Here is a 10,716-nt window from a genome sequence, read left to right as displayed (position 1 = left end):
AGTACTGTCCACAAGACAGCTAGCCAGCACATCTTGGAGGGACTATTTAAATTAAGTGGCTCATCAAGAAACACTGGCCCATCCAGAATGCCCATCTACCCTGAATGGACTATATGTAAATGTGCTGTGTGGAGTGTAGGTAATGGCTTCCTGCAATGACTGAGCGGAATTGGGCATGCCCATGTGACTCCAAACACCATCTTGTGGCTGTAATTTTCCACAGTAAGAACAATGGGTTTCCCGCCACATGGCAAAAGCTATAAAAGGCCCTGGGAAGACCTCCATTTTGTCTTCAATCTGGCTTCTTGCCTCTGGAGGAACTTTGCTACAAACTGAAACTCTGAACAAAGGACTGAATGACCCATCCAAGCTGTAGATGTACTCCAGAGACTTGACGTAAGCCAGCAGTTTATTCCATCACTGCGGCAAGCCTGAAGCAAGAACTTTGCCATTACTGTATGTATTTGATTCTTTTAACTAACTTTAACTCTCACCTTTCTTTCTTTCTTTTCTTTTTTTTTTTTTTTCATAAATAAACCTTTTAGATTTTAGATACTGAAGGATTGGCATCAGCGTGATTTTTGGGTAAGATCTAAGTTATATATTGACCTGGGTGTGTGGCTGGTCCTTTGGGATCAGAAGAACCTTTCATGGTGTAAAGAACCACTCATCTCTGAATCCAGTGTTTTTGGTGGTGATATAAGAACTGGAATGCCTGAGGAAACTGCCTTTATGTCTTCTTATTAGCCAGTGTGGTGAAACAGGAGTTTACTTTTGTTGAAGGTTTGGTATATCCTGTGGGGGATTAGCCACCAGTCTTGGGGTGTATTTGCCCTGTTTCTCAGCAGTTTGTCCTGAATTTGGCACCCACTGAGGCACGGTTACAGATTGAAATACCAACATGTCCTTTAACTCTGGGTCTGAATGTTGCCTACATGTCTGAAAAATGACTAGTGATCTGGGGTGCCTTGATTTTTGGATATCCAACTGAACATCTTAAAGGGCCTGATTTTTCAGAGGATGGGTGCTCAGCTCTTTCAGAAATCAGGCCGTTCTAAGGTATGAAGTTGGGCACCCAAAATCACTAGTAACTCTTCAAAATCTAGGCCATTTCACTTTAATAAATGATAGAAATATGTGAGGTTTGCCATCCTGATGAGTTCTGAGTGAAGTGTCAAACAGCTTCCCCATATATAATCCTAAAAATTAACACAGCCCTAAAATTAAGTTGTAAATACTTGGCTCGGATTTTAAATCGCCGATTGTTTTTAATTGCTGACAGAAAAATCCAATGTGCTCATCAGCTGGCAGGTGACGTGAAATGTTTGCTATAGAAGGGCATCTCCAGAAATCTTGCTTTCATTCAGCATTCTAGACAATTAAGATCACCATCAAATACTTCAAACCTCAACTCTTTTCATTTAGGAGTTTGCACTGTTGACATTGGCTCCTGCTTTCTAGTACAACTATGAAAGTAGCTCTTAAGTAGGACTTCAGCAAACAATCCCAGCAGAAATGTTCAGAATGTGCCTAAATAGCTCTGTATTGTGATGAACCATACAGTCCATGTATAACTTTAATATAGGCTGTAACTAAGATCAGGAGTTATGTATTGTAATGACCACAGTTAAAAGTATACAATATGTTAGAGATAGAGCTGGAAAACATGGCAATATTTTAAATGTATTCTTAAACAAATGTCACTAAAAGATTTTTCAGGTATTTTTCAGTTATTGTTTTTCAGATTTCAGGTTTTTAAATCAGTTAAAATACTACAAGAGCAATTTCTGAGGTTCTGGGATTTAAAAAACCAGCCAACTGTATTTTTAGAATTAAAAGTTTCAAGTTTATGTAATTTCAGGTTAATAATCTGTAGAAGTTAGTAACTGTGAGGGAGGGATAGCTCAGTGGTTTGAGCATTGGCCTCCTAAACCCAGGGCTGTGAGTTCCATCCCTGATGGGGCAAAAATTGGGGATTGGTCCTGCTTTGAGCTGGGGGGTTAGACTAGATGACCTCCTGAGGTCCCTTCTGAACCTGATATTCTATGAACTTCTCAAAGGAGCTGAAAAAAAAAATCACACCACATTTCTCACTCAAGTGAGTTGACAGTTGTATCTTTAATGCCTGCTCCATGTTGCTGTGTTCAGGGTCTACGTTAAATATTTACAAACCATGTGGGAGTGAAGACAGCCACCAGACAGTGTAGGTGCTAAGCAGAACCTTTGCAGAGGTAGCAAATACCCTGTCTGTGAAGGCATAGCAGGGCTGGCTCACTCCTGCCTCTGCTCAAGTCCACAAACAGCTCATCCGTTAGGCAAAGCTCTTCTTAATGAGGTCTGCTCTGGAGTAATTAATTAGAGCTGCAGTGACAAGAGGGCTGGCTCAGCTGCTGTTGCCCAGCCCCCACAAAGTCTCGAGATCTCCTTGTCAATCTCCTCCTGGTGCTGGCCAAAGTGGCCATCTATAACAACAGGAGGAGGATGCTGGACAGGGAAGTGCTCTGCAACAGTGGGGACTACCCCTGTTCCTCCCTTCGATCATGTGACCAGAGTTCCTCTGCACTGCATCTGCTGGCTCCCTAGACACCTTTGAGGAGCAGTGGGTGCTGTCTGGGGCACTCTACTCAGTAGCCCCCTCTGGTTCCCTGCTTATGGCCCAATGACCTCACTCCTGTCCCTGTTTTCTTATTAATTGTCCCCCAAAATAATTTGAGCCCCGGGTTTAGTTGATCCTCCCCTTAGGCTGGGAGAGGGGCCTTCAGAGGTGGGCAGGTTTGTGGCTGCCCACCTCCGGTACTCAATAAAAGCTGTTGCCCAGCACTCTGTCACAGAAGGGCTTTTATATTAGCAACTGGAAGACAGCCACTATTGAAGATTCTAGCCATTGGCTTTTCGATGAACCCGCAGTAGTATATCATCATCATCAAACAGCCTGAGTAAGGTGACGGCCGACCATGTGGTGAAATTATAAAAATGTCCCCTGGATTCTCAGATTTAATGATGAAAACGCATCGTTTAGTCCTATTGTTCTAACAACAGTAGAGTTACCTATTGGTCAGTTTTCTTGTTCTTGTTGCCTTCTGTTTGCTGATGATGAAGTCAGACTAAGGATGGGGGTGACGTTCCTTGGGTGTGGGGTAGCTGCTCAGTGGGACAGAGCCCTCACGTGGGTCGGTGCACCTTGCAGTTCCTTGCTGCTAGCCCAAGTGGTGGAAAAGCTATAAAAGGGGTCAGGACAATCTTCTGGCACCCTGTGTTTCCAGTCCATGGTGGACATTACCTTGTAAGTGAGAGCAGTGCAGCTCAGGGAGGCAAACATGCCCTGACCCGCCCAAGGAGCAGGGCAGTGCAAAAGAGAGCTTTAAGCCTCGTATTCTGTTAGCCTGGTTCTCCACCCATTTACACCAGTCTTTCACTGGTTGTAACTCCACTGACATCAAAGGATTTACCCCAACATAAAATTGGTTTAGACAAATGGAGAATTGTGTATTTTGGCCATACCCAAGGACCTAGCGCAGGACTCATCAGCACTGCTTCTGCTAAACTGCATGCTGGGGTATCTTATTGAGAGCTTGCTTGTTTACCCAAATGGGGCCTGACTGTCCTCTCAATGACACAAGTTTTCGCCTCCATTTATTTCAATGCAGCTACTTCTTGTTTATGGTATGGGGGACTCTCAGAGCCAGAAGATATTTATACAGGATCCTACATGCTGCCAACCTTCTCCAGAATGGTATGAGTGGAGAGGCTGTGCAACAAGGGGTTGTCACACTCTGGTCTACTTGCCAGGAAGGGTGCTCTACACCAGCTCCAAATAAGGCAGCCCGGAATACAGATTTGGGATGGGGCTACTGGGGTGCACACTCACAGGAATTCAGCAGCTGGGAACCACTGTGCATGAGGAAAGGAAGGGCGGTAGTGGAAAGGCTGATAGCCCCTGACCTGCTCCTGGCCGGGGTATAAATTCCATCTTCACCAGCCCTTGTGGAGTTCGACACTGTCATAAATATAAAGGGAAGGGTAAACCCCTTTGAAATCCCTCCTGGCCAGGGGAAAGCTCCTCTCACCTGTAAAGGGTTAAGAAGCTAAAGGTAACCTCGCTGGCACCTGACCAAAATGACCAATGAGGAAACAAGATACTTTCAAAAGCTGGGAGGAGGGAGAGAAACAAAGGGTCTGTGGGTCTGTCTATAGTCTGTCTTTGTCGGGGATAGACCAGGAATGGAGTCTTAGAACTTTTAGTAAGTAATCTAGCTAGGTACGTGTTAGATTATGATTTCTTTAAATGGCTGAGAAAAGAACTGTGCTGAATAGAATAACTATTTCTGTCTGTGTATCTTTTTTGTAACTTAAGGTTTTGCCTAGAGGGGTTCTCTATGTTTTTGAATCTAATTACCCTGTAAGATATCTACCATCCTGATTTTACAGGGGGGATTTCTTTATTTCTATTTACTTCTATTTTTATTAAAAGTCTTCTTGTAAGAAACTGAATGCTTTTTCATTGTTCTCAGATCCAAGGGTTTGGGTCTGTGGTCACCTATGCAAATTGGTGAGGCTTTTTATCCAACATTTCCCAGGAAAGGGGGGGTGCAAGTGTTGGGGGGATTGTTCATTGTTCTTAAGATCCAAGGGTCTGGGTCTGTAGTCACCTAGGCAAATTGGTGAGGCTTTTTACCAAACCTTGTCCAGGAAGTGGGGTGCAAGGTTTTGGGAAGTATTTTGTGGGGAAAGATGCGTCCAAACAGCTCTTCCCCAGTAACCAGTATTAGTTTGGTGGTGGTAGCGGCCAATCCAAGGACAATGGGTGGAATATTTTGTACCTTGGGGAAGTTTTGACCTAAGCTGGTAAAGATAAGCTTAGGAGGTTTTTCATGCAGGTCCCCACATCTGTACCCTAGAGTTCAGAGTGGGGGAGGAACCTTGACAGACACGCAACCTATAATTGGGGCTTTGTGTAATGGGGGGGGAGGGAGGAAATTTCACCTTTATTTCCCAAGCATTGAGTTAAAAATGTACTTCATTTTTTTCTTGCGAACACTGTCCTGTTTGCTGTGAGGAGAATAAGGTACTCTGCTGAAGAGCACTAAAGTCTCTAAAAAACTGAGCTGTTTTCCCAACAGATGATTATAAGTTGTCCTTGAAAATATTAATAAGAATACAAACATTTACAAATCTTCTCTTTGCATTACAAAGCTCTGACACCGCTCCCTGACTCATCAAATGCTACACCCTATACCAAATACAGAAGTTAAACAGCAGTGCTCTTGTTGTCATTTGCCTTCAGTGCCTCGTCGCTCTGCATAATCCTTGTGTCAATTTACTCTTCGTGATGTTTAGGACCAAACCAAATGATTCTTTCAGCACATTTAAAACAATCCCTTCAAGACTTTTTTTCCCCCCTTGGCTGTGTTTTCAATCTTGGCTTATCACTGTAATATTTCGTGCTTTATGCATCTGAAAAAAAATTCAATATTTGAGAACAAAGTAAGCCAGAGCTTTCCTTCATTCCAGTCTTTTATGTCCTAGGGCTGTCCCAACTCAATGACCCAGTTTTTATTGTGTCACATTTCACTATTGCTGGCTGCTACCAGCTTGGATAATCCCTTCCCTGCCTCCTTATCAGTAGTTTTTTGTAATTCATTTTTTCTATTTTGTCCATTCCACCCTCAAAGCTTTTAGTTTTTACCCTGTAGGAAAGTCACTACTGCCCTTTATGCTCACTCACTCTAAGAGCTGGTCAGAAACAAAAAGCCAGTTGTGTAGTTAATGGCTGCAGTCTGTTTTAGGAGCATTGCATTTTCTTCAGAGGTAGGGAAGAAATTCAACATTCTCCAGAGCTGACTCCTGAAAGATCATCCCTATTGATAAAGGTGGGGAAAGGGAAAGGAACCTGCATGCCCTTGAACTGATTGTGATGAGTGAACCTGTATCTTTCAAGGCTTCCCCACACACACACCCCTGCTCTGCCCAGGTAAATTGTCCTATCCCTGATGTCTATGGAATACAATGAATGAACAAAAGAATACAAATCATCTGTTTGGAGGGTAAAAGAGGGAAAAGGACTGAAGCATTCGCATAAGTTTTTTGGCCTGACATCTAGAAATGGTGTATTTCGGTATCTAAAATGTAGCACTTCAGCATGGCAGCAATAGTATGATACCGTCAGAGCCCTATTACATTTCACAATTCTGCAGGCATGGAATTTATTGCAAAATTTATCCCGTGCCAGAGAATTGTGCTCCAGGATCTCAGCTTTCACTAAAAAATGTTTTTAGTCTTTATGATTGCTGGTAACCTTGAAAAGCTGAACAGTGCAAAACCATGCAGTGATATTTTTCTGAGTCTGCACAGAGTCTATGAACAGGTGTGAACTGCTCCAGCCATGAATCTTAATGGAGTTTTAATTCTGAGTTCTCAAGCTGACAATCAATGCCATCTTGAAAATTGAAACAGGATGGAGATCTCAAAATGATGTAAAATAAGCCCCCACAGGAGTACACTGCTGTTTGATACAATTTATTTTCATATTTAATTCAATAACTTTACATTTAAAAAATCTGAAGCTGCTGCATACATTTTGGTTCAGCTTGCCATATATAGTGTCTAGATTGTAGTGAAGGATGGGATAGGAGCCAGTCTACCAAGATGATAGATGAGAGAACTAGTTTGTATATAATAACTGATCAAAACTTGAGTCAAACCTTTTCTGAGATGCTGTATAGCTTTGGGATTTCTAATTTTTTTTAATGCACATCTGCATTTACCAGTCCCAGGAGGATACAGAAATATCAGAAAGATTCAAGTGCATCCAGGACTTCAGGTACTTCTACAACCAAACCTTTCAAAGTTTGCTCATCCCAACATTGAAGGGTCTGCCCGACAGAATTAACTTGAGTGATCTATCCTCAAGTGTCTTCCCTTGTGTTAGCCCATCACAAGGGAGTCCTACAGAACAACTGGTGTAGGGTGTGGACTCATGCTCTGAATCCATGCTGGTGCTCTATTCAGTTGTGTGTGGACTGAAGACTTCGGGGGCACAACCTAAGATTCATAGCGCTTCAGTAAATGGTGCGGTTCTAAGAGTGCTTTCACAGTATGCAGTGGGAGAACTTGCCTGTCCCATTCCCACACAGGATCCCCAGAATGTATGAGCCCAGTGACTCATTAAAACAAACCAGTTCTGACCTGGCATGCCCCCAGTTTCTGTCCACAGCCTTCGTTCCAACCAATGGCAAGGCATGGACCCAACTCAGAGCAATGCCCCATACCTAATGTTGGGTACTAATGCGACTCTCATTTTGGTAAGAAGAAGAAGAACCAGGGCAAGAGACGCAATTGCCGGCATTTTGGCAGTGGTTCATTGCCATGACAAAGTTGTGATGTGCTCTTTTTAAAAAAAAATAGCTAGTTATTTATTTAGTGTTCACAGGTTTCCAAATCATTGCAGGTTGCCCCGCCGTCCAGCTAAAACGGCACATGGCATTGCCCTATTACCATTTCCACAGAGGTTGGTATTGTCCTTTCTGTTATTTCTTTATCTAGAATTTCATTAGGATGTTTTTACTGATTTTTTTAAATTGGTGGAACAGTGAGTTGCTCAGGAAACCCTTAAAGTTTTTGAACCAATAACTTATTTTTATTTCCTTTTTCATAAAATATCTGCTCATATACCTAATAGCTTTTTTCAGTGGCACCTGTCATCACCATAGCCAATTCTTCCCTAATTAGTTAATTATTTGTATAATTTTTTGAACCCATGTTTTTATGAATGTGTTGTAACACTTTATCTCCTGTTCTAGTTTTAATCTTTCTTTTCTTTTCTTTTCTCTTTGTATAACAGCTATGGCATTTGGTGGCAGATGACAGAACAAGAAGCAATGGTCTCAAGTTGCAGGGCGGGAGGTCTAGGTTGGATATTAGGAGAAACTATTTCAGTAGGAGGGTGGTGAAGCACTGGAATGGATTACGTAGGGAGGTGGTGGAATCTCCATCCTTCGAGGTTTTTAAGGCCCGGCTTGACAAAGCCCTGGCTGGGATGATTTAGTTGGGATTGGCCCTGCTTTGAGCAGGGGGTTGGCCTAGATAACCTCCTGAGGTCTCTTCCAACCCTAATCTTCTATGATTCTATGATGCTTTGCTTATAAACTTGTCCCTAACTACTGCTCTACCTTCCTCCCATAGAAGACCTATATTGTCTGCAAAATTTATTTGAAAGTGTTTAACAATGTCGTCTTTTATTGCTGCAATCCACTCTTGGTCCTATAGAAACATTTTCCAAAAAACTGATCTTTGGCACCCATCCCAACTATCCATTCTTCTTCTAGTGATGGTCCCTATTGTAATCCACTGTGGGTCACGCAAGCGCACACCATGCATGCGGAGTAGCGTCCATTGGTCTGCACATGAACGGAAGCATGATGCGAGATAGGGTGCAAGGTGATAAATGGCAGGGCTGGACGACTACATCTTCAGTTCCTTCTCACCGCCGTATGGTCTGTATCAGAGCTCTGTGTCCTGGTCTCTGATGCGCTTCTGGACATGACAGTTGTACATAGTTTTAAAACAGTTTTTATAGTAGATTATAAGATTTAGTTCTTTCTAGTGTTAAAAGTTTTAAATGGTAGCTAGCGCCAGTTGTTTTAGATAGACTAGGGTTTTTCACTCCTCCCTACCCCCATACCCACATGCAGTACTGGACTATGCCCAGGACTCCGGGCTTCAAACTTTGTGCCTCCTGCCTGTGATCCTTCTTGGGAAGCGATGACCACCAATGCTGCCTGCACTGCCTGGGAGAAGCTCACATCACGGCATGGTGCAATATTTGTCCATCCTTCCCCAGCCACACCCGAAAAGGCCGGGCACTTTGCCTCTGGAAACATCTCATGGAGCTAGCCATGAGACTGCACTCAGACCCAGGCCAGGGAACCCTCCCTGCACATCAGCCTGATTCGGGGAGGAGTGCACCTCCCACTACATCCAAGTCTGGTGCCGGTGGAATCACCCCCAGGGTGGGGCCTAGTCGAGAGATAAGGAAGTACTCCCATAAGCATGGGGCTAAGTCTTCCTCCAAATCAAAAAGAAGATGGAAGTTCCTTCCACCAGCTCAGCTCAAGGGAACGGAGTACAGTCTAAGTCCCAAAGGCACTTGAAACAGACCCCAAAACAATGGGACCCAGTGGTTCTGGGTGCTAATCTATCGGTACCACCATCCCCAGCACCCCACAAGGCTCAGGACCCTCTCACGCTGGGAAAGACCCAAGCACCTGGTTGCAATGACTGGGAAGGAAAGAGTGTCTCTCACACCAGGACTATCCAGAACCATAGCTGTTCCCCAGGAGGTCTTTGCCTTCCTGGATCTGGAGTTACCTCCCCGCCTCCATATCGGGCCCTTCCACATCTAGAGAGATTAAATCTCCACCAAGGGACATGCCCTCAGTTTGGGGCCCCTCACCCGCTGCATCGATGCTCTACACTCTTCCACCAGCTCTGACGATACCACCATTAGAAATGGGATCCATCTTCTCCTCCTCTGATGACTCAGAACCAGGAGAAGAACAACCTTTAGCTTACCATCCTTATGCACCACAGAAACCACCTCATCCATGGCAACACTTACCACCCCAGCCACCACGGAGACGATGGTACCCTATGCCATGGGGAGCCCCACCACCTACATCGGATCTGACTTACTGGCCATATTGGGTACCCTGGGCACAATAGCCCCCCCCCGGGACTGGCCCAATCCACAAGGGAACCATTACCTGCTTCCCCCTTGAGGGATCCTTCCATCAGGCATACAGACCTGATAGTGGAAGAACTTTTTAGCCTGGTTCCAGCACCTCTGCTGGAATCAGCAAGATTCCCCTCTTCCTCTCCTGATCACATGGTAGCTGCATCACCTCCTTGCCTGCCAGATGACTTCAGAGAATTCCAGGAGCTGTTCAGGATAGTTGTGAAGGAACTCCAAATCCCTTTAGAGGAGATTCAAGATTCCCAGCACAAGCTTCAGGATATCCTTCACATCTTGGTGCTGGCAAGAATAGCATTGCTGATTAACGAAGCCACACTGGAACCTTCCAGAATGGTATGGCACTGGCCACATGCAGAGCTACCTCCAAAGGAGCAGAAAAATGCTACTACATTCCAGCCAAAGGCTCTGAATTTCTTTTTTCACATCCATGTCCAAATTCCCTTGTAGCCCAGGCTGCTGCAGAAAGATCTAAACAACAGCACCCTCAATTTACTTCAGCAGACAAAGTAGGGAAGTGCTTAGATCTTCTGGGTCTTAAAGTATGCTCATTTTCCAGCCTGCAATTTAGAATCACGAACTAGCCATGTTTGGCTAACAAAGCCTATTTCCTGAATTACACCAAATTCAAGGAGTTTGCTGATAGACTTCCACAACAAGATCACGCTTGTTTTCCAGCACTTGTTAAAGAAGGGAAGCTCGTGGCCAGAACTACCCTTCAATCTGTGGTAGATGCAATGGACGATAATCATGTGTAGAGAGCCCTATGTCCACTCTTCTGGATTTCCTAAGGAGGTCCAAAACACCATTGAAGACCTCCCTTTTGACAAATCCGTCATCAGAACCTTCCCACCTGTTGCATCCCAATGGGACCTGACTCTAGTTCTCTCTATGCCAGTGAAGCCACCCTTTGACCAATTAGCTTCATGCTCTATGTCCCTCCATTCCACGAAAGTCGCCTTCCTGCT

This window comes from Eretmochelys imbricata, chromosome 3, assembly GCF_965152235.1.
Source record: "Eretmochelys imbricata isolate rEreImb1 chromosome 3, rEreImb1.hap1, whole genome shotgun sequence".
In the NCBI taxonomy this organism is placed as follows: Eukaryota; Metazoa; Chordata; order Testudines; family Cheloniidae; genus Eretmochelys; species Eretmochelys imbricata.
The sequence above is the reverse complement of the archived record's forward strand: the minus strand, read 5'-3'. Positions refer to the sequence as shown.